Source organism: Petromyzon marinus, chromosome 14 (genome assembly GCF_048934315.1).
Source record: "Petromyzon marinus isolate PM22_M1 ecotype Great Lakes invasive population chromosome 14, UKy_Petmar_22M1.pri1.0, whole genome shotgun sequence".
Lineage (NCBI taxonomy): Eukaryota > Metazoa > Chordata > Hyperoartia > Petromyzontiformes > Petromyzontidae > Petromyzon > Petromyzon marinus.
Window position 1 is genome coordinate 14261052 of NC_133680.1, and position 21832 is coordinate 14282883.

The 21832-nt window shown below is 43.5% G+C and overlaps 1 pseudogene; it reads right to left on the reverse strand.

The window, feature by feature from the left end:
- The window catches only part of LOC116942292 (calcium-dependent secretion activator 1-like), an 82323-nt pseudogene that overhangs the window by 37731 nt on the left and 22760 nt on the right, over positions 1-21832 (reverse strand).

Below are 21832 nucleotides of genomic sequence, written 5' to 3' on the forward strand. Positions count from 1 at the left end.
AACGGGAGAGCGGTCAGGTTTAACCTTAATACATGTCCGTTGTAAAAAACAAAAACAATCACATGACCCTGTGTGCATTCACACGGTCCTTACCTGCACCAGGACAAAATATCTTTTCTTCCATTTTTTCCAAACATTTTTCCCTTGGGCCCATAAATATCTACAAGCAGGAAAGCACAACAACAATTAGGTGCAATATAATGTGCAAAGTCCAACCTGATGGTAATCGTACACCCATGCATGCATAAATAGTTAAGGACGACAGTAGCCATCAAACCGCATGCAATTGTAACTTTTTAAGAACTATTTTATTGAATATCAACATTTTTTTTAAATCCAGGAATATTAAATCACGCAGCATAAGTTTAGGAAAGAGACGACACTTTCAATACGCATACTACAACTCACACTACCACACAGCAGCGTCCTTACAGTGTGCTCTGCGGGAGGTGCGTAGAGCACAATAATAATAATACATCACACGCACTACACACACGTGCAGTGCATATAAAGTCGGAAGAATTAATGATGAATGCATGACACTGAGTCGTTTAATTTCACCTGATCATGAGCACATGGAACAAAATACAGAAGCAGACAAAACACCTTGAAATATCTGACCCTCCACGTGAAACAGCAAAGTATTTTCTTTACACATCCCACGAGTCACACATGGCCTTCTAGGAATGAATAATATCAGCATTGGTTCAACACAAGCAACACTGGACCAATTTCGATACACACAGTGTCTCATTAGCAGAGTCAGGATTGCTAACACCAATTCCGGTGAACAGAAAGATGTTTATCGGCAACAGTCTCTCCGTTAGATATGGGTCCTAATTCGCCAGAAAATTACATTTATAACACAGAATAATCACTCACGTCATTGTCTGCATATTATTTTGTTACTTATATTCTCCACAATGATGCTAATGATTGTTTTGTAATAAGTACGTGGAGTTGTCAATGCATTCTAAGTTTTACGAGTGATTGGGACGGCTAATGAATATGTAGCTGTGAACACAGTGCCTTGTAGTCAGTCGTGAGGAGGGCTCATGCATGAGTGTGAATGTGAATGGGGATCGATGAATAAGTCCATTCCTACTCTTAATCCTGCCCTCTGATTGGCTTATCAGGAAATTTCTACATGCCATGCGTTCCTACCTGAACCTTGAGAACAGCACGGTGATGAGATGTTAACTACCTCACCTGGCATACAGGAGTGCGTAAGTACAATCCCTACCCTGCCGCCTCTGTTATTTGGAGTTTGCATGTTCTCCTCGTGGTCACGTGGATTTTTATCTCGGTTCTCCGGTTTTCCCCTCCACATTTATAAACATCCGTTTAAGAGTATGTAGCTGCTATAGATTTCCACAATATTTCTTCCTGCCTAAGCAGTCCGCCTGCTGTATTTTTTCACCTGAAGACGATTGCTTGTGTTGCGATCGAAACGTCGTGATTTTTATTATTTTATTATTTTTCTTCCATCTACGTGACTTTACCGAAAGACCCAAAGAGTATGAATTCCTGCGTTCACGAAAGCTTTAAGTCAAGATTTATTTCCAGAAGATAAGCCACTTTTTTGGGCTATCATTTGTAGCTAGCTCAGTGGGCCTTACCTGGTAAAAATAAAAGTTTAGTCTAAATAGAAATAGGTCGCACATTGTACAATAAGGGATCAGTATTGTACAATGTTTCACCAATTGCAATTACTGTACAAATTAATGCAGGCTACAAGTGTTACCCCTACGCCACCCAGCAGCCCTAATTGATGATGATCATATCAGTGGAATACATGAATGGTGATAAAAAAAAAACCTTGGTATGGTGATCAGGGTGTGCACGTCGTTTGAAATGCGTAAAGCACAGCACGCCGGAAACTTGCCAACCAGCAACCATCCAATCAGGGATGATGTCATGCACTTTTAAATCTAGATTTAAAACTAATTTCTTTAGAACTGCTTTTTGTGTTTAGTTTGTTGTCTTTTCCCCCGCACCTCCGGTTAGCACGGTTGGCTATGTACGGTAGTGCGAATGAAGTTCAACATGCATACGTCACCATTTCATCTGATATCGCAGCGACAACAGCAACTCGCTCAAGAGAAATTCAGCGAGGCTAGAGATGGAGAGACTCTCCTCACCCACTGTGCTTCATGTTCTGTGGCTTGTCCATGCGCAGGCCCAGTTTGATCTTCATCCCCTGGTCCACGCTGTTCTTGGGTACCGCCAGAGCATGTAGCTCATTGACGCGAGTGGCTGTGGCCATGGGCTGAAGGATCACCTGCCAGTGGTAAACACAGCCTGTTTGGGACTTGCGCCGACCGCATCAGTGGCTCTCCTCAACGTGGAAAGATAAACTCCAGTGGAAAAGTTAAACATTCACCGATGTTTTACTGTGACTGATTAAACAAAATAAAGGAATATTACATCATAAGTTTAACACTACACCGCATGACTAAACAAAACCTTTAAAAAGCCGGAAGTCGTCATGGATCAATGCTACTGATGCTAATGCTCCTGTCATAACTTCCTCCCTTATGCTAGATTCGACAGCTGTTGCATAGTTTAACATCGACCTTCGAAGCTTGTTATTACAATGTGTCCCGCCATCTGAACTTAAATCTTGATCACATCGGTTGTGACCTCCTCTTCCTTATTACATCATCATTGCTTTCCACATTCCGATTCAACCGTCCCTGTTGTGGTTTAAACAGACATCTATCTTTTGGCTGGGAATATAACACGCTCCAGGAACAGAAAGTCACAATACCATATTGCAAGTGAATTATTCGGACTTCCTGGATCTTGTCCTGAATATGGTATAGTTTCAAATGAAACGTCACGGATCTAATAACTGAATATGGTTGTGAGAATTGGACTCAACAGTGAATGAGCTGATAGAATAATAAATGGCACATTAAATGCTTGGTCTCGTGATCATTTAATTTAGTAGCTATGTTGGGTGATAGAGGGTCTTACGATAGAAATTTTACCGGATCATGAGGTGACCTAATAAAAAAACATCGCTCATGAATCACAAAAACTGGCTGCGAAAACGTACATGTTAAATGTACAATGTTACCACGCACTAACACAAAACCTCACCTGAGATTAAACCATCATGAGAGCTTGACCCTACTGATGCTGCATCGTTACAATTGTAATATACACATGTAATTTATCATAAAAAGTATTCGGTGTGATCCAAACACGAATTAGTATTTGATGGCAAGAAATACATTCTTATAATCTACCAGGATCCGAGCTCGAAATTGGCATTTCTGAATGTAATGCCATGTGCAGGAATGGAACTGCTTTGCAGTCTGAATGCCAGACTCACCCGTCCCAGCTCCTTGTCCTCCAGGGCCAACTTTCTACTGTTCACTGCAAACAACTTCACCTTCACCAGGGGCAGAGGGACATTGATCCTGAAATCCCCCTGCGTGTCCCACCTGCAGCCACACCACAGCCACGAAAGGTGAATACCCGGACACTGTCGTTTACACCTTGACACGTTGGGTGAGATGTGTGAGAGTGTGTACATAGCCAACCATGCTAATTGGAGGTGCAGGGAAGGACAACGATGAGTATTTGTGTGATAAGGATGGACATTTGACATTACAGCAAATAAAATTATATCTGTGCAACATGTAGAAACATAACCACGATTGCTAACCCCTTTCAATAAAAATACCTCTTTCAATGAGGAATGGTAACGAATGCGGAATTTTGGATGAGAGCGATGTCTTTTGAATTTCATTTTTTCAGATATAGTGTCCTGGAATGTTTAGGCCCAATTTAATATTTATTTCGTATTTCCAGATTTAAATGTGTTAAGTTTAAATAACTTCCATTGTTCACGCACTACATTTGATCACCTTAAGAATTGTAAATATCGATCATTGAATGTAAATTGTGAACATATAGTTCCATCAGTTACACAATTTTACATTTTAATTATGCAAGTGAAAGTGACGTTAAATATTTTGTCAAAATAGCATCACGTGACGGCACTGTGGCAGGAAGGGCAAAGGAGCGACGCCACGGGACGTCACATTTCGGATAATTCCAAAACTACTTTTGATCATCCGAAGTTCAATTGTTAGGCCAGATTTTTGGACAACCTGGAAATCGGCAACATGTAACAATAATTTTTACGTTTAAGGCACCTTTCACAATGTCTCAAGGCACTGTGCATGAAAAGGGCAAAGATAAGTAAATAAATAATGCTAGAGCCAACGAGGATCAAAATTGATGTGGAAAACCCTTTTTCAAAAGATGGGTGTTTAGTGGGGACTTAAGAGATATCAAACTCCCTTGTATGTCAATATCTGCACATAGGAGCGTAGTGATACAGTAGTTATTGTGCTGTGCCATGAACCCGACAACCTGAGTTTGATTCCCTGCCTCGGCTAATATCATTGGTGAGTGATCTCCAAACCAGTCCTAAACACCCATTTCTCCAACCTGCCCTGTCGAGCGTGATGAAGTGCGGTCAAACAATCCTATGACCAATAACAGCAGGGAAAGACCTTCATCGAGCAGTGGATTTACAAGGACTGTGTTATGATCATTGTTATATTAGCTCACAACAGAATGGCCACCAGTGAACAAGTAAGTAACAACCTACTACCAAAGCGACCATGGTTGGAGTGCATCATCCAATATTCTGATGATACAGATAAGCTGGTGTCACCATATAGGACCCGCCACTACAATCTCTACATTGGGTCAAACTTAACTTCTCTTAATGATTGACGGCTTGTGCATCAGATCTTATTTATTCACGATGTACTTACAAAAAAATCAGTAGACTACCTGCTGTATCTCCTCACTGTTTCGAAGAACAAATGTGACTTAAGGTCTTCGCTCATTTACCAGCTTCACATTCCTTATTGCTGTACCAATACTGGAGGAAGGGCCTTTTCTATTTATGCCCCCAGGGTCTGGAATGCTATCGCCAATAAACTGCAACTTGGATCACTACCTGTGAGATCTTCACTCAAAACTGCTCTAGAGGAGTTGTACACACCTAGCTGCCACTGCTATTCCGAATGGCCTGAAATAAAATGTATCATTCTGGATGACTGCTGCAAAACATGATCTTGAGTTCTGATTGTGGTGTGCTGATCTTTAAAGGTGTATTGAGAAATTTTGATTCTGCTACTGATGCTCCTGCTGTTATGGAGTGACTCATGCAGCCAGCTATGGCTACGGGGTTTGGTCGTACATATTATGTATATCGTTTGTTGTTGGATTTGAATCAGTTCCTATGATCACTGTTACATTTTGATTTGAAGCTTTCGTAACTGCAGTGATTCATATGCTTGGTTCTTTCGGTAAAGTCACGTTGAAGGGAAACAATATATTTTATTATTTTATTGTTTCCTTTCAACGTGATTTTACCGAAAGAACCAAGAATATGAATCACTGTTACATTGTTTTTGTGGCTTTATTTTGGTGATTTTGAGGACAGTTTGGTCTGGCCATGTTTGTTTGTTGAAGTACAGAGTTGGCCTGATACCTTTAATCTACATTGTTTTATGGTTGTTATTGTTTGACTTGCATCCCACTGGGATTTTTGCACACAGCGTTGAAATGCGGTGTTTTTTCTGGAAGACTTTTCTGTTTTTTCCAGGATTTTTTTCTGTTGCGTGTAGTCACTTTAAGATGTTTCTTGTTCATGTTTTTGTTTTGTTGCGGTTGCACCCGAGTCAAGATCCAGGTCCGTTTCAACACATTACATAAAATCCGTGATCTGGTTCCGTCTGTAAAAGATGTGATTCCGGACATACAGTACCCTGGTGTCTACAAACTAAGTTGCCTCTGTGGTAGTAGTTACATTGGAGAAACCAAACGCCATGTCTAGGACCGCATTCGTGAACACAAAGCAGACCTTAAACACGGTAGGACCAACACCTCGGCCGTGGCAGATCATTGTAATAATTCAGTAGGCTCACATGACATTGACTTCTTCAAGACAGAGGTTCTTTGTAAGCCATCTGGCTACCATGAGAGATTCGTTCATGAGGCTATCCACATATACAAGCACAGAGACAATTTCAACCGAGAAGATGGATTCTGGCCTCAGCAATCATTGGAAGGATTTGATAAACCATTTCAGGTCTTAATTGATTGTTCACGCTTACGGTGGCTTTCAGACATCATACATTAATTTTTCGTCTCCCCCCTCCTCTTTTCAGAACAATCATTGGAAGGATTTGATAAACCATTTCAGGTCTTAATTGATTGTTCACGCTTACGGTGGCTTTCAGACAGCATACATTAATTTTTCGTCTCCCCCCTCCTCTTTTCAGAACATAGATAGACTCGTCCTTCTAAACAAACTGCCAAATCGCTGCCCGTGGTGCTAACGTTTTTTTAAAATAACTAAAACACCGTTTTTTTAAAAAATAAATAAATAAAGGCAAACCGCCACTTCTTTCAAATGTTTCTTGCCATTGGTTTTCACACCTGATGATGACCGTTTGTGTTATGGTCGAAACGTCGTGAGAATTTGTATTGTTTTATATATATTTTATTGTTTTCATTCAACGTGACTTTACCGAAAGAGCGAAGAACATGAATAGGGTTATACCTAATAAATGAAACTGAATCTGAAAACCACAGTGTTGACTCCTGGAGAACCAGCTTTGGAACTGGCAAAAGACATTCCTGATGGACAGATTCCAGAAATCTACTACTACAGAAAGTGTCGCAGTATCTTCACTATGAATAAAGTTCTTGATGGCATCCTTGCAAAAGAAAAGCAAAGTGCCAGTGGCTCTGATGAAGAGAAATAAACTAAGAGAACAGCTCGACATGCCCCAAATACGTCAAGGACTTATGACGCAGAGTGCATATTTTGTCAGAAAACCAACAAATATGCCAAGGGAAAGAATACGAGAGAAGTACTGGTACAGTGTCGAGCTGATGCAAAGATCACGAGTGCTGCCACAAATAAAACGGACAGCAGAATCCTTGCTATTGTGAGTAGAAACCTTGTAGCAGCTGAAGGGCACTACCACAGGTCATGCTATAGACTCCACACCAAAGAGGAGGTTTCCAAAGAAGAGGTTGCCAGCAATGAAGATAATGATGCTGCAGCCCAGTACGAAGCTGCTGTGAATCAGTCATACAATGAGCTGTACCTCTTCATCAGGATGGAGCTTTTTGGCACTACTCAAGTGATGACAATGACTGAAACCTTTTTACAAGGATTCATGTCTGCATTAACCACAAAACCTGCGGTCAAAAAAAGGGGAAAAACCCTATTATTATATTTTGGTACTGGCAAAGGAGGTCTAATGATGTAGATGCTCAACCCGGCCCTCGTTACTTTGATAGTGCATTGTCTTTGAGCTGTATGCCCTTTGGCGCCATCTGGTCGAGCACCAATTGGGTCGAGGCTTAAAAGAAAGCCGTCCCTTGGTGTGGACCAATCAGTTTCAAGGACAATGCATATATTAGAATAGTATGTTTTTTGTTTGCATTTTGACTGCAGGTATTGTGGTTAATGCAGACATGAATCCTTGTAAAAAGGTTTCAGTTTTGTTGCCAGAAAAAAGGGGAAAACCCCTATTATAATAATGTAAGCTTCTTCACATATACCCATCACTAACGATATATATGGGCTTACATGTATCATTGACTAAGTATATGCGAATGTCAATGTTTAGAATACTAAAGAAGTTCTTTACCTCACTATGGTATTCCTTATTATCCTGTGTTTTCATTGTGTATTTAAACCAATAAAGACCAGTTTGTGACCTACAGTGAGGGAAAAAAGTATTTGATCCCTTGCTGATTTTGTATGTTTGCCCACTGACAAAGAAATTATCAGTCTATAATTTTAATGCTAGGTTTATTTGAACGGTGAGAGACAGAATAACAACAAAAAAATCCAGAAAAATGCATGTCAAAAATGTTATAAATTGATTTGCATTTTAATTAGGGAAATAAGTATTTGACACCCTCTCAATCAGAAAGATTTCTGGCTCCCAGGTGTCTTTTATACAGGTAACGAGCTGAGATTAGGAGCACACTCTTAAATGGAGTGCTCCTAATCTCAGCTTGTTACCTGTATGAAAGACACCTGTCCACAGAAGCAATCAATCAGATTCCAAACTCTCCACCATGGCCAAGACCAAAGAGCTCTCCAAGGATGTCAGGGACAAGATTGTAGACCTACACAAGGCTGGAATGGGCTACAAGACCATTGCCAAGCAGCTTAGTGAGAGGTAATAACAGTTGGTGCGATTATTCGCAAATGGAAGAAACACAAAAGAACTGTCAATCTCCCTTGGCCTGGGGCTCCATGCAAGATCTCACCTTGTGGAGTTGCAATGATCATGAGAACGGTGAGGAATCAGCCCAGAATTACACGGGAGGATCTTGTTAATGATATCAAGGCAGCTGGGACCATAGTCACCAAGAAAACAATTGGTAACACACTATGCCGTGAAGGACTGAAATCCTGCAGCGCCCACAAGGTCCCCCTGCTCAAGAAAGCACATATACATGCCCGTCAGAAGTTTGCCAATGAACATCTGAATGATTCAGAGGACAACTGGGTGAAAGTGTTGTGGTCAGATGAGACCAAAATGGAGCTCTTTGGCATCAACTCAACTCGCCGTGTTTGGAGGAGGAGGAATGCTGCCTATGACCCCAAGAACACCATTCCCACCGTCAAACATGGAGGTGGAAACATTATGCTTTGGGGATGTTTTCTGCTAAGGGGACAGGACAACTTCACTGCATCAAAGGGACGATGGACGGGGCCATGTACCGTCAAATCTTGGGTGAGAACCTCCTTCCCTCAGCCAGGGAATTGAAAATGTGTCGTGGATGGGTATTCCAGCATGACAATGACCCAAAACACACGGCCAAGACAACAAAGGAGTCGCTCAAGAAGAAGCACATTAAGGTCCTGGAGTGGCCTAGCCAGTCTCCAGACCTTCATCCCATAGAAAATCTGTGGAGGGAGCTGAAGGTTAGAGTTGCCAAATGTCAGCCTCGAAACCTTAATGACTTGGAGAAGATCTGCAAAGAGGAGTGGAACAAAATCCCTCCTGAGATGTGTGCAAACCTGGTGGCCAACTACAAGAAACGTCTGACCTCTGTGATTGTCAACAAGGATTTTGCCACCAAGTACTAAGTCATGTTTTGCAGAGGGGTCAAATACTTATTTCCCTAATTAAAATGCAAATCAATTTATAACATTTTTGACATGCGTTTTTCTGGATTTTTTTGTTGTCATTCTGTCTCTCACTTCAAATAAACCTACCATTAAAATTATAGACTGATAATTTCTTTGTCAGTGGGAAAACGTACAAAATCAGCAGGGGATCAAATACTTTTTTCCCTCACTGTAACTGGCTTTGGTCTAGGTAGTTTTTCAGTAATAATGCCCATTTCATCATTCCGGATGCCTGTCATAGGGTATGGGTATAAAAGTCATGGTAACTACAACTAAGCTGCCACTCCACAAATGTTATATCAGAATATGTCCCACACACATGGAGAATAACAAAAATCATTACTAAACTGTGCCACCTCAAGTGGTACCAATAAGTGATTTTTTTTTTGTTTGGGCCCATGGACTAAGCAGGAGATTATACAACTGTAAAAGCCATTCCCCCCGTGTTTAGTGTACATGCTGTACAACATGTTTGGAATCAACAGGAGTAAAGTTGGACTTACAAACAAATTGACTTATGAACAGACCTCTGGAAATAATAAAAAAATGCAAATAAAACAATAAAATTCTCACGACGTGATTGGTTCATTTGTATTATTTTATTATTTCCCTTCTGTGTTACTTTACCGAAAGAACCAAGAATATGAATCCCTGCAGTCACGAAAGCTTTAAATCGAAACTCTGGAACCTAACTCGTTCGTAAGTAGAGGAGTCCCTTGACTACATTTTACAAACCTTCATCAGGTTCAAACCGCACTGAAATAGCAATGAACGCAGATATGCACCTCCGATTAGCATGGTTAGTTACGTACGGTGCGAAAGAAGTTCAACATACACACACACATACGCACACAATAAGAATCTACGTGGAATGACTCATACAGCTGAAAAGCCTGGCTCGCGTCTTAATAGAAATGTAAAAATGTGGATTTATTTAGTTTGAAAGTTTTTTTTATGCCCAAATTTATACATTTCAATCACATTTTGTGGAGCCATTCTAATGATTGGAGGAAGTCGCTGGTAAGCATAAACGTAAAATTCAAAATCACACTTACTATTTGGATTTGAAAAATCCTCACAGCAATTACTAATTAATTCCCATGCCCATTTAACAGTACATCTATGAATATAATACTATTAATTAAATTCTTGTAGTGGAGCAGTGTCAATGATGAATGCGGTGAGATAGTTTTTGATATGAAAAAGAGGAATTTGCTCATAAAAATAACAATAAGAGTCGCCTGTCCGGAAAATTAAGAATTTTCAGAGGTCCCTGCATGTGCTGAGATTTTCCTTGCCGAGAGCTGTAACATGAGCTACAGTGCAGGGGGACACGGATGCAAGGAAACGTGTGGTTAGATTCAAGGTAGGAGAGCAAATGTATCTTACTTTGGTGTGGAAGCTTCGGCCTGCTCAGTCTGCAGCTTCTCCCCTCCCTCTACCTCCATGGTGCAGTACACGGTGCGGTTGGCTGGGAGCGACCGCAAGCCCAGCACCTCCATCACCACCACCTTGCACAGCAGAGGCACAAACCCGTTCAAGTACAGCTTCGCGAAATCGTGAGACACTGCGCCAGGAGTGAACGGGCCATCACCCATGGTAGCCGGAACAACTCTCGCCATCCCTTCCACAGTAAACGTTTCGGGCCCACTAACGCTGCGGTTTCCCATAGCAATCCGGATACTTCAGTGCAAAGTTGAAGGTACTTTGTCTATAACCAAATTCCACCTTATTTGATTACATTTTGCACCGTGTTTTTATAATAGCATTGAGCTTGCATTTGTTAGTGCAATAGTAACAATCTGCCTTTTTATTAAACCTACTGTGAGTGAACAGCAGAAGCCAAGCATGAGCGGCATTACTTTGTTGTATGGATATACAACCCAACGCCCACATTCCTGTTTGCTCAAAGTGAAAGTGTTTCACGATCAGTAATTCGCGTTGCTGTGCTTTGCTCCAGATTGAAAAACTCTCATCAGCTGTTGACCCAGGTCACCCTTAAAAACGAGACTTTTTCTTATCTCCATTGGCCCTCACCTGGTGAAATTAAGTCTATTGTTCATTATCACCCCTGGGATTAGATCAGAACATTTTAGAATATTTCTTTATACTGGAGGAATCTGATGAGCTACAACGCTCTTTTTCACAGATGTCTAGTACATTGAAGGCAGCATGGAAAAATAAATCGTTCTATGAAACTATGCTCTCACCATCTATGCTTTCCTGCTTCACCAACCAGCGTGGTGAAGTATGGTCAAATATAACCCCATGACCGTACGGCATGGGGAAGCCCTTATGCAGCAGTGGATTGACAAAAGGGCTGTAACATGTACATGTTAATGTATCAGTAATTCAATAAACACTGGGCAATCTCACAAAGATGGTGTACGTATTTACACTGTATGTTGAACTTCTTTCAAACCGTACGTAGCCAACCACGGTAATATTATGTTGTGGCAAAAAGCAGATAGACCAACAATTTTGTTATGCTAAAAAGACAAACATTATAGCTGTGAACAAGTTAAAAATAATAATTCATAGTTTAGTGCATTTGGTATTCGTGCAAATCTTATAGTGTGAGGCTATCATGAACAAAGGTGCTACTGTATGTGGAATATAGTCCGCAATAGTATCACACTAGGGGGCGATGTTGCGATGTGCCATCCCAACTGAGTAAACGGTGGTGCAATTTTTTCAAATTTGAATCATGACACCGGCACACAATGGCCGACTCGTTTTTTAAAAACGTCATGGGATCCTTGACGTCACGGCAAAAACCATGCAAACCGCAAGCGCACTATGGCTGGGCCACGTCACCGCACCAAAGATCTGTCACTTTCTACCGTCAGTGACTTGGTGGTAATTAGCACCCCCCACCCCCGCCACTGATTAGCACAGTTGGCTACATCCGGCACGAAAAAAGTTCAACATGCACACATGTACCTACGTACCTCGAGGGTGAATGACAGCGCAATCTCAGACTTGAGGAGGGCGCTGCGCGAGTCCTCCCCGGGGTCCAGCAGGGATGAGGGGTAGTAGCGCTTGAGCGGCTTCTGCAGACGGCCCGTGTCGCCGTGGCCGCGCGACACGGGCAGGCTCTCCAGGTTGGACACCAGGAGGTTGATGCTGGAGCGCAGCTCGCTCACGTACGTGCTGCTCGAGTCGGCACGGACGAAGGCGGGGAAATCTCTCCGCTGCTTTCGCAAAGGCCACACATGCGGCACGGTGTAGCGGCGTCACAACAGGGTTTCCATACTGACAAGAAGACAATTTGGCGCCAGAAACTGGCACAACCTGAAAAATGTCCACGTCGTCTTACAAGGTCACACAGAGCATCAGTGTCGTACAACCCTGGGTCCAGTTTTTGGTGCAAGAGTCCTTATCGTCCGCGATCTTGTAGGGGACAAGGTCACAAATAATAAATTGTGTTGATAAAAGGGATTTCCATGGATTGGCTTGAATGATGTGTAGGTCATGTTATCAGAACTCAGTGGTACAAATCTATGGTGTGTCCTCGAAATAATGTGAGTGATATATCGCAGTCCACAGTTAGTAACGGTGTTTCTTGGGGAACTGCAATTGCAGGGGAAACTAAGACATTGCACTTCCAATGTTGAAAACTTGAACAGCGTGCAAAGCAACGGTGACTCTTTATCTACTCTGAATTAGCGAGGAATTGCACAAACACAGTATACATTGGATATTTGCAATGCAACAGGATGGCTAAAAACACTGCATCTACATAAACTCCTTGCTTCATGCCTTGCGAGTTGGGGGGGGGGGGTGAGAAAAGTAGTGCGGCACAAAGTTGCATCCACGTTGAGTGAAGTGAGATGTGGAAGAGTTAGTGAAGCAAAGGGCGGTGACTTGGCAGCCCAGCAGTAACGCGGCCCAGTGGCAGCGTGGTCCAATGGTAGTGTGGCCAGGCGCTTGGCGCGGCCCAGCAGTAATGGCCCAGCAGTGATGCGGCTCAGTACTGGCACAACCCAGCGCTAGCACAGGTGATGTGGCCCAGCACTAGCGCGGCCGAGCGCCGATGCTGGACCGCGCGAGTGTGGCCCAGCGCTCGCATGGCCCAGCTGTAGCATGGCCCAACAGTGACGCGGCCCAGCGGTAGCGTGACCCAGCGGTGACGCGGCCCAGGGGTAGCCCGGCCCCGTGGAAGCACGGCCCAGCGGTGACACGGAGAAGCGGTAGCATGACCCAGCACTGGCGCGGCCCAGCGGTGACGCGGCCCAGCGGTGATGCGGCCCAGTGCTAGCACGGCCCAGCGGTTATGTGGCCCAACGCTAGCGTGGCCCAGTTGTAGCACGGCACAGCGACAGCATGGCCCAGCACTAGCGCATACGCTGCTTGTTGCAGAGGGCTCGTGGTGTAATTGCAGCAGGCCACCCTGGTTATTACTGCAGGTGTATTAACCGCAGACACACTACGCGCTGTCTGCTTCACAGTGGACAATAAGGATATCCCGGTGTCATTCGAAATGAATGGGCCATTGTGTGCTGACGTCACGCTCCAAATTTGATCAAATTTGATAAATGACAATTGGAATTACACACAACAACATCGCCCCTACTGGCGGACACAGCGCCTTCCTTCGTGATTGTCCTCCACTGTAAGAATGGTACGAATACCAAACAGATTGAACAATTAATATTGCTATAAATGAAATACAGCTGTGTAAGGGGCGGCCCGGGGGCAAGTGCCTGGCAGAGCTCCAAGGTATGAGGCGGAAATGTAGAGAGAGTGGCCAATACGCGAGTGACACGTTGGGAGGCGATGGGTGGTGGGCCGCGTGCGTGCCGCCACGCTCGACTGCACAGGACGAGTGGTAAGCGCATCCATTGATCTTGCTGTTTGATGTTCACCTCGATGTTGTTGTGATGCGTAAGCCACAAAGACGCACACGACAAAAATCCCCAGTATAGCCTTAACAGACTAAAGGAGGAAGTGCTGTTAGCAAGCACCTATGAAGGCTGGCACAGCACACGAGGGGGCGGGTGGCCAGCACCAAGCCCGGCCGCCTTTGCCTCCTGAGTGCCGATGTTTACACACCGCATCAGGTACTCATTTGAGGCTGAGTCGACCTAGGGGAGGCCCAGGGCCGGTTCAGAAAATCGTCACTGGTGGTGGCCGTGAGCATAAATCTAACTCAGGTTACCAGGTTCGTAGGGCTGTGCACTAACTGCGACACTACCACTCCCCAAAGATGCACACGCACACACCCCCACCATGACCTTTCACGTGTGGATGCATGCATATGTTTCTTTTAAAGTAAAATAAGGTTTTGTAGCAAAGGGTGTTCCCCATCATCAGCAGCTACCATCAATCCACTGCTGCATGGAGGCCTTGCCAAGCCGCCACCATCTCTCTCACAATGCTTAAATGCTAACAATCCACCCAGCACCTGCACACGAACCGAGTGCATCGCTCGGCACCCCTGCTGGATGTGTTCATGGTCAAGTCCCATTCCTTGGCTGCCACTCCGTCACTGTTCTTGAACCTAGGCAATCACCTGATTCCAATATAAATAAATATTCTAATTTTGATTCTGATCTCTCCCAGCGACGTGTCCCTGCCAAGCCCACTTACTTTTCTTCACAGTTACAATGGTGTCTTTCACCTGCAATACATTCTATTATTCACGCCTCTCGATTTCATTTCAAGCACCAATATCTCTACGCTTCCTTGCACACTTTTTCGTTTTCGTTCCATCCTCTGTTAATGTGTGTGTCCGATAACTTTGTACAAGCTTGAAGGCATGCATGTATTAAAAACATTCTCCGTTAGGGACATTAATACGTTTCTTATGAAGAACTTTAAGTGGAACAAGCTGGACACTTACAAATACCACACCTACAAAGCAAACTAGAAGCAACAGAAACATGATTTTTTATATGTCAAAAATGTCCTGGACCGCCAAACTATTTTTTTTTCATTTTACCAGGAAAGGCCCACTGACCTATGTAGCTCTATTTCAGAAGCGTAATGGCCACAAATTACAGCTCAATGAAGTGGCTTATTTGGAAATGTATAGCAGCCAAATACTCTAAGTGCATGTTTATAAATATGGATGGAAAAATCAGAAGACCCGGAGAAAAATCCACGTGACCACGGGGAGAGAGACAAGCAAACTCTAAAGGATCGAACCCACGACCACCCCCATACCAAGCGAGGTAGTTAACATTTCACCACCATGGTGCCCAAGATGGGTGACCTAAATGTATAAGGAATACCATGTACAAAAATAAAATTAAAATAATTATAGAAATGCAAAGTTATATATTTTGGATATGTAATGAAAAAACAAGACTGAATTTAATGTTTTGACTGGTCCCACAAGAAGGCAGAATAGAAAATTCAGTGCATAAGCAATGTGAACAATTGGCTGCAAGTGGGAATGGCGGCCATAATCGCCCACATCTTTGAGAAAGGATGTGGCACATCGAGATAGAAGCAATGTAAACTGAATTTGTGTTACAACAACACTGGGAGGACATAAAGTGAACACAAAACAGCAGTTAAAATCACCTCCGCGCATTATTATTGTCTAGCAAAGGAGAGGAGTGAATGAGGGCTGATGTTTAACACAGACACACGTGTGTGTGTGCACCAGCGGCGACCACACGCCAGCGGCCTATGGAATGTGGCCAGGTGGACTCGCCCCGGTTGTCCTGTCAACACAGTCCGGTACGAAGAGCGAAATGTCACACCTACCTCCCAGACATTCACGGCACACAGAAGGAGCCTGCTACTATTATCAGTACTTTCCAGAACACGATGAGAATTCTCAAAATATGTGAAACGCAATGAAAACATTTAAATATTGTGCTCCTGATCAATTAAAATGCCTTTCTTATTTGGCAAGCTTGCAAGGTCAACATTTGGCCACTGGCAATTGTGCAACATCAGAGACTTGGACAGGGTTTCATCATCGTAAGCATTCACAAGTATTTAACCTGTGATGTAAGAACCAAAAAATGTCAACACATTTAGAATATTGTATAACTGGCTCGTACCACCACCATCAATCAGTGATAATGCTTCAATAATAACACCGCCTCTTCTTTTCTTTGGAGCAGAAGGGGATGAATAATCGTTGCATTTAAGTGGTAGAACAGTATTCTTAGTTTTTTCGGTAAAGTCACGTTGAAGAGAAACAACAAAATAACAAAATATATATAAAACAATAAAAAATTCTCACGACGTTTCGACCATAACTCAAACGGTCATCATCAGGTGTGTCGGTTTGCATACACACCTGATGATGACCATTTGAGTTATGGTCGAAACGTCGTGAGAATTTTTTATTGTTTTATATATATTTTGTTATTTTGTTGTTTCTCTTCAACGTGACTTTACCGAAAAAACTAAGAATATGAATTACTGCAGTCACGAAAGCTTTAAATCAAAATTTGGTAGAACAGTGTTAATGAAGTTGGTGACAATGCATTTTTAGCTGATGCCTATCCAGATAAACATACGCTCTCAATGTAAAATCGAAATGTTTCCCACAGGTAGCATTGATCATTATACTCTTTGGTTCTATTCGGTAAAGTCACATAGGTAAAAAATAAAATAATAAAAATCGCGACGTTTTGGCCACTACACAAGTGGCCTTCATCAGGTGAAGGGACCGTGCTGTCCTGAGGACAGCGTTGGAGTGAAAACAGCCAAGCCCAGGTCGCATCCTTTAAGCTGTGTGGGAGGAAGCAAAACGCTTGACAAAGCGGCATCTCTTGAGGAAGGTCAGCGTCTCGATGAGCTTTGACTTCTTGTCCCGTTGTCTGTTGAAAGCTGTAACAGATAGGTGAAAGCCCTCCCCGTAGAGGTTATCAATTCTAGATTTGAAGCTTTCGTGACTGCAAGGATCCATACTCTTTGGTTCTATTCGGTAAAGTCATGTAGGTAAAAAATAAAATAACAAAAATCACGACGTTTCGGCCACATTGCTGTCTCCCATTGATTCCGTTCTGGAGACACAGGAGGGCATTTGTGTGAAATAGTTTCTGGATATTGTTGCAGCAGTCTGAATGAAAATGTCACATGTGAAACAGGAAAAATTCCAACTTACAAAGTCATATATTTAGTTATTTATTATTAACTAGTGGGAAGTACCTGGCGTTGCCCAGGGGAAAAAATATATTTGAAAACTTAATGTCAAAATCATAACAGATACTTACACAAATACTAAGCTATTGTGAAAGCCCGGCATGCCGTTTGACTGTCTATTTGTCCGTCAACAAAATTATAAGAGGCTTACAGATGTCCAAAAAGTTAAAGAAAGTGGGGGGGTAAATAGTTCATCTAAAAGGTTTCTGAAAATTGTCGACCCCCCACCCTCAAAAAATATTTTTACCCCCGCGTAGGCATATATACCTACACGCCCTAAATACAATACAGCAAGTAGTATCTAGTGACTCTATAGTAGTGTCTTAGAGAATCACTCAGACTGGCAACAGGTCACCTGCTTACACAGGTCACCTGCTTACACTTTATTAGCCTATTCTTGCACCAGTTGTAGGCACACCTATCACTGTCGCTACGGTTACTTCTGTTTACCAATTCCCACTTATCTACGCTACACCTCACTAACCTGCACACAGCAGCTCTCGCTCTCAGCAGCTCTCGCTCTCGGCAGCTCCGCACTCAAGGCTCCAAACACAGCAACGCTCACACAGAGGCTTCCACACAGCAGCACTCACACAGAGGCTTGCATACAGCAGTGCTCACACAGCCTACGTTCCCTCAGACCCACTCACTCGTCTGACCCGGGCGGGGGGATCAACCATCACCCGCCCGGGGACTCGTGAGGGTTGAGGTCCGTTCCCGGCTTGAGCGGCAGCAGCGAGACGTCTTCTCTCTCTTGTCCCCAGCAAGACGAACTCCCGCTCCACTCTCACACACCTTCTTATATCCCCCTCCCAATTGTTAAGCTCCTCCCTTGTGTCTCTTTAGGGCCACACAGGCTGGCGCCTGTCAGGCCATCAATCACCCCTTATCGCAGTCCCCCTGGCAACACCTCCGGTGTCAGCTTGCAACCCCGGGCCAACCCCGTCTGCACCCGATTCTCCCCTTAATGAGGTGGAGGTTTGCTCGTGCAACCTCACGTTGCACACGCGCACCTGCCTGCCCTCGGTTGCCCTCGGCCAACAGTGCACACCGCGTATTTTACCACACTACAGTAGTATCTGGCTCGACAGTCGTATCTACTGACTCTATAGTAGTATCTGCTGACTCTGTAGTTGTAGCCACTGACTGTACAGTATTATCAACTGAGCCCAGTAGTAGCTACTGACTGTATAGTAGTATCTACTTACTGTAGTAGCAACTACTGACCGTAGAAGTATCTACTGACCCTACAGTAGTATCTACTGACTCTACAGTATTAACTAACTCTATCATAGTAACTTCTGACTCTACAGCAGCATCTGCAGACTCTAAAGCAGTATCTGCTGATTATAGCAGTATCTACTGCCTCTATAGTAGTATCTACTGACTCAGTAGCAGTATATACTGACTATAGTGGTATCTACAGACTGTAGTATATATACTGTCTCTATAGTAGTACTTACCAACTATAGTAGTAACTACTGACCCTACAATAGTATCTACTGCATCTACAGTAATATCTACTGACTATAGTCGTAAAAACAAACGGTTTCCCTTAAAATCTTCTGCTGCTAGACCACCCAGACTTTATGGCTTACCAAAAATCCATGAAGAATGTACACCCCTTCATCCCATCGTCTCCACCATTGGTTCACCCACCTATAAACTGGCCCGATATCTGTCTGAGACCTTGCAGCCATTCACTGGTAAGACCACCTCTTCTGTTTTTAACTCAGCTCATCTGGTATCATAAATTAAAGACATCTCACTATCCTCATGTGATTTGCTCGTTAGTTTTGATGTAGTTTCTTTATTCAAAGTTCCTGTGCCCGATACCATTGCAATAATTTAAGATTTGGTCCAACAAGGACTGAACGCTGATGTACCAGCCCTGGTGAGACACTGCCTCACCAATACATGCTTCACATAGAATACAACATTCGACAAACGAACTGAAGGCAACCCAATGGGTTCTCCCTTATCTCCGGCTGTGGCCAACATTTTCATAGAAAAATTTGAGACGGACACCAGTCCAGGCATCCACTCTACGTCCGTCATTGTGGAAGAGATATGTGTATGACACATTTGTCATCTGGCAACATGGCCGACCGGCTCTGAAACAATTCTTCAACCACATCAATTCCATACACCCAGCAATCAAATTCACCATGGAGGTAGAAAAGGATGTCATGCTATCTTTCTTGGATGCCGTAATTAAAAAGAGACCAGATGGCTCATTGAGCCACTCTGTCTAAGGAAACTAACCCATATTGACGCCTACCTAAAACCTGATTCCCACCACCATCCATCCCAGAAGAATTCCCTCATCAAAATGCTACACCAGAGAGCTCAATGCATCTTCGACCATGAACACCTGACCAGTGAACTCAAAACGTACACCAGGCTCTCAAGGCAAATGGATATTTTGACTACACAACCCACAAAGCCATTACCCCAACCGTGCAGAAGGAGCCATCTGAAGCTCCAATCAAAACCATCACCTTGCCTTACATCGCAGGGATAACCAAAAAGATTTAAAAATCTTGAACAAACACAAGATCCAGGTCCGATTTAACACAGTGCATAAAATTTGTGATCTGATCCCTTCTGTGAAGGACAAGATTCCTGACATGCAATATCTTGGCGTCTACAAACTAAGTTGTATCTGCGGCAGCAGTTACATTGGGGAAACTAAACGACATATCTCGGACTGTGTTCGTGAACATAAGGCAGATCTGAAACACGGCAGGATCAATACTTTTGCCATGGCTGATGATTACTTTAATGCGGCTGGCTCAAATGAAATTGATTTCTCTAAGACGATGGTACTTTGCAAGCCGACTGGCTATCAACAAAGATTAGTTCACAAAGCCATCCATTTATACAGACACAGACACAATTTCAACCAAGATGACGGTTAAAAACTCAGCAACCATTGGAAAGATGTCATCAACCACTTTGGGTCATAACTTGATTTGTGTTTTCATGTCAACCTCTACTGTCAGCAGTGTGGATGTGTGTAGTGAGGTGCAATGCCGCCCCCCCCCCATCTCTACCCCCCCTCTCTCCCCCGATCTCTAACCCCCCCCTCTCTCTCCCCCTATCTCGACCCCCTTCCTCCCCCCATTGTCTACTCCTACATTGGCACTGGCTGACTGGCTGCCTCACCCATGCTGTTGCTGTTTGCGCCACACAGCTCTCCTCCTCCAAGCTCTCGTTCCCCCGCCCACTCACTTTGTAAACCCTTATAAGCAGTTGCATTAGGAGGCTTGCCCCCTCTTTTCTCTCCACCTGATAAAGACCGCTTGTGTTGCGATCGAAACGTCGTGTTTTGCTTTTATTATTTAAATAAAATGTTACTTCATAATTTTCTTATTTTTATTTTCTATCTATGTGACTTTACTGAAAGAACCAAGAATATCTAAAGTAGTATCTGCTGACTCTATAGCAGTATGTGTTTACTCTATAGCAGTATCTGCTTACTCTACAACAGTATCTATATAACTACAGTAGTATCTACAGACTCTATAGTCTTATATACCAACTCTATAATGGTATCTATTGACTCTACAGCAGTTAACTACTAACTTCAGAGAGTGCCGTGGTGAGGCCTAGTCCCGTGCAGAGCCCCCGACCTCGCTTAGATTGCCCAAACGGCTGAGGTGGCACCATTGCAGGCTGGGGATGGGCTGCTTCCCCCCCCCACCGTCCCCCTGCCCGCTCCACAGTCATAGAATCTAAGGACTATAATAGTAGTATCTACCGACCCTATAGTAGTAAGTGCACATATTGGGGAGAAGAGGCCATCACACTGTGAAGAATTTACCTCAGCGTTGTCTATTTTTTTGAATTTTTTACGCGAATGAGAATTCCCCCCCCACCGATCACGTGTGAGCGTTGCTAGGGCAACCACCACCGCAGAGCCGGCTTTCTCGTGCATGCGCAGATGCATGCTCTGGCGCCATCCTGTGCTTAAAAAAGGGAATAAATGGTTAATTTAACTACTTTAAACTTGACAGATCTCAAATACGAAAAGCGCTTTTTCGTCCCGGGACATTCGGCGTGGTATCCGTGTACTTTTTCGATACGTAAACCCCACAGTCTGTCAGTTTAAAACGTCTCCAAGGTAACCAGCGCAGACAGACAGACAGACACACACACAGACAGACAAAAAATACTTATATAGGTAAGATAATGGTTATTTAGCCAGGAATACTTTACTGAGTCTCAACTCTTCTTTAGGAGGGACCTGCCAAGTTTTCTCAGTAGGAGGCGATGTTGTTGGGCAATAATTGTTATACTTTACTTTTATTTACAGCTATGGGAGGAAAACTCGAAGGAAACCCATGCAGAATTGGGGGAGAAAATACAAACTCCACACAGGTAGGCATCCAAGTCGGGAATTGAACCCAGGTCCTTCTTGCTGTTAGGCACGAGTGTTACCACTGCGCCACCACCCTGCCACGTTTCCACACTTCACTGAGGCTCCATGAAACACATGTTTTTAGAAAAGCATGTGTT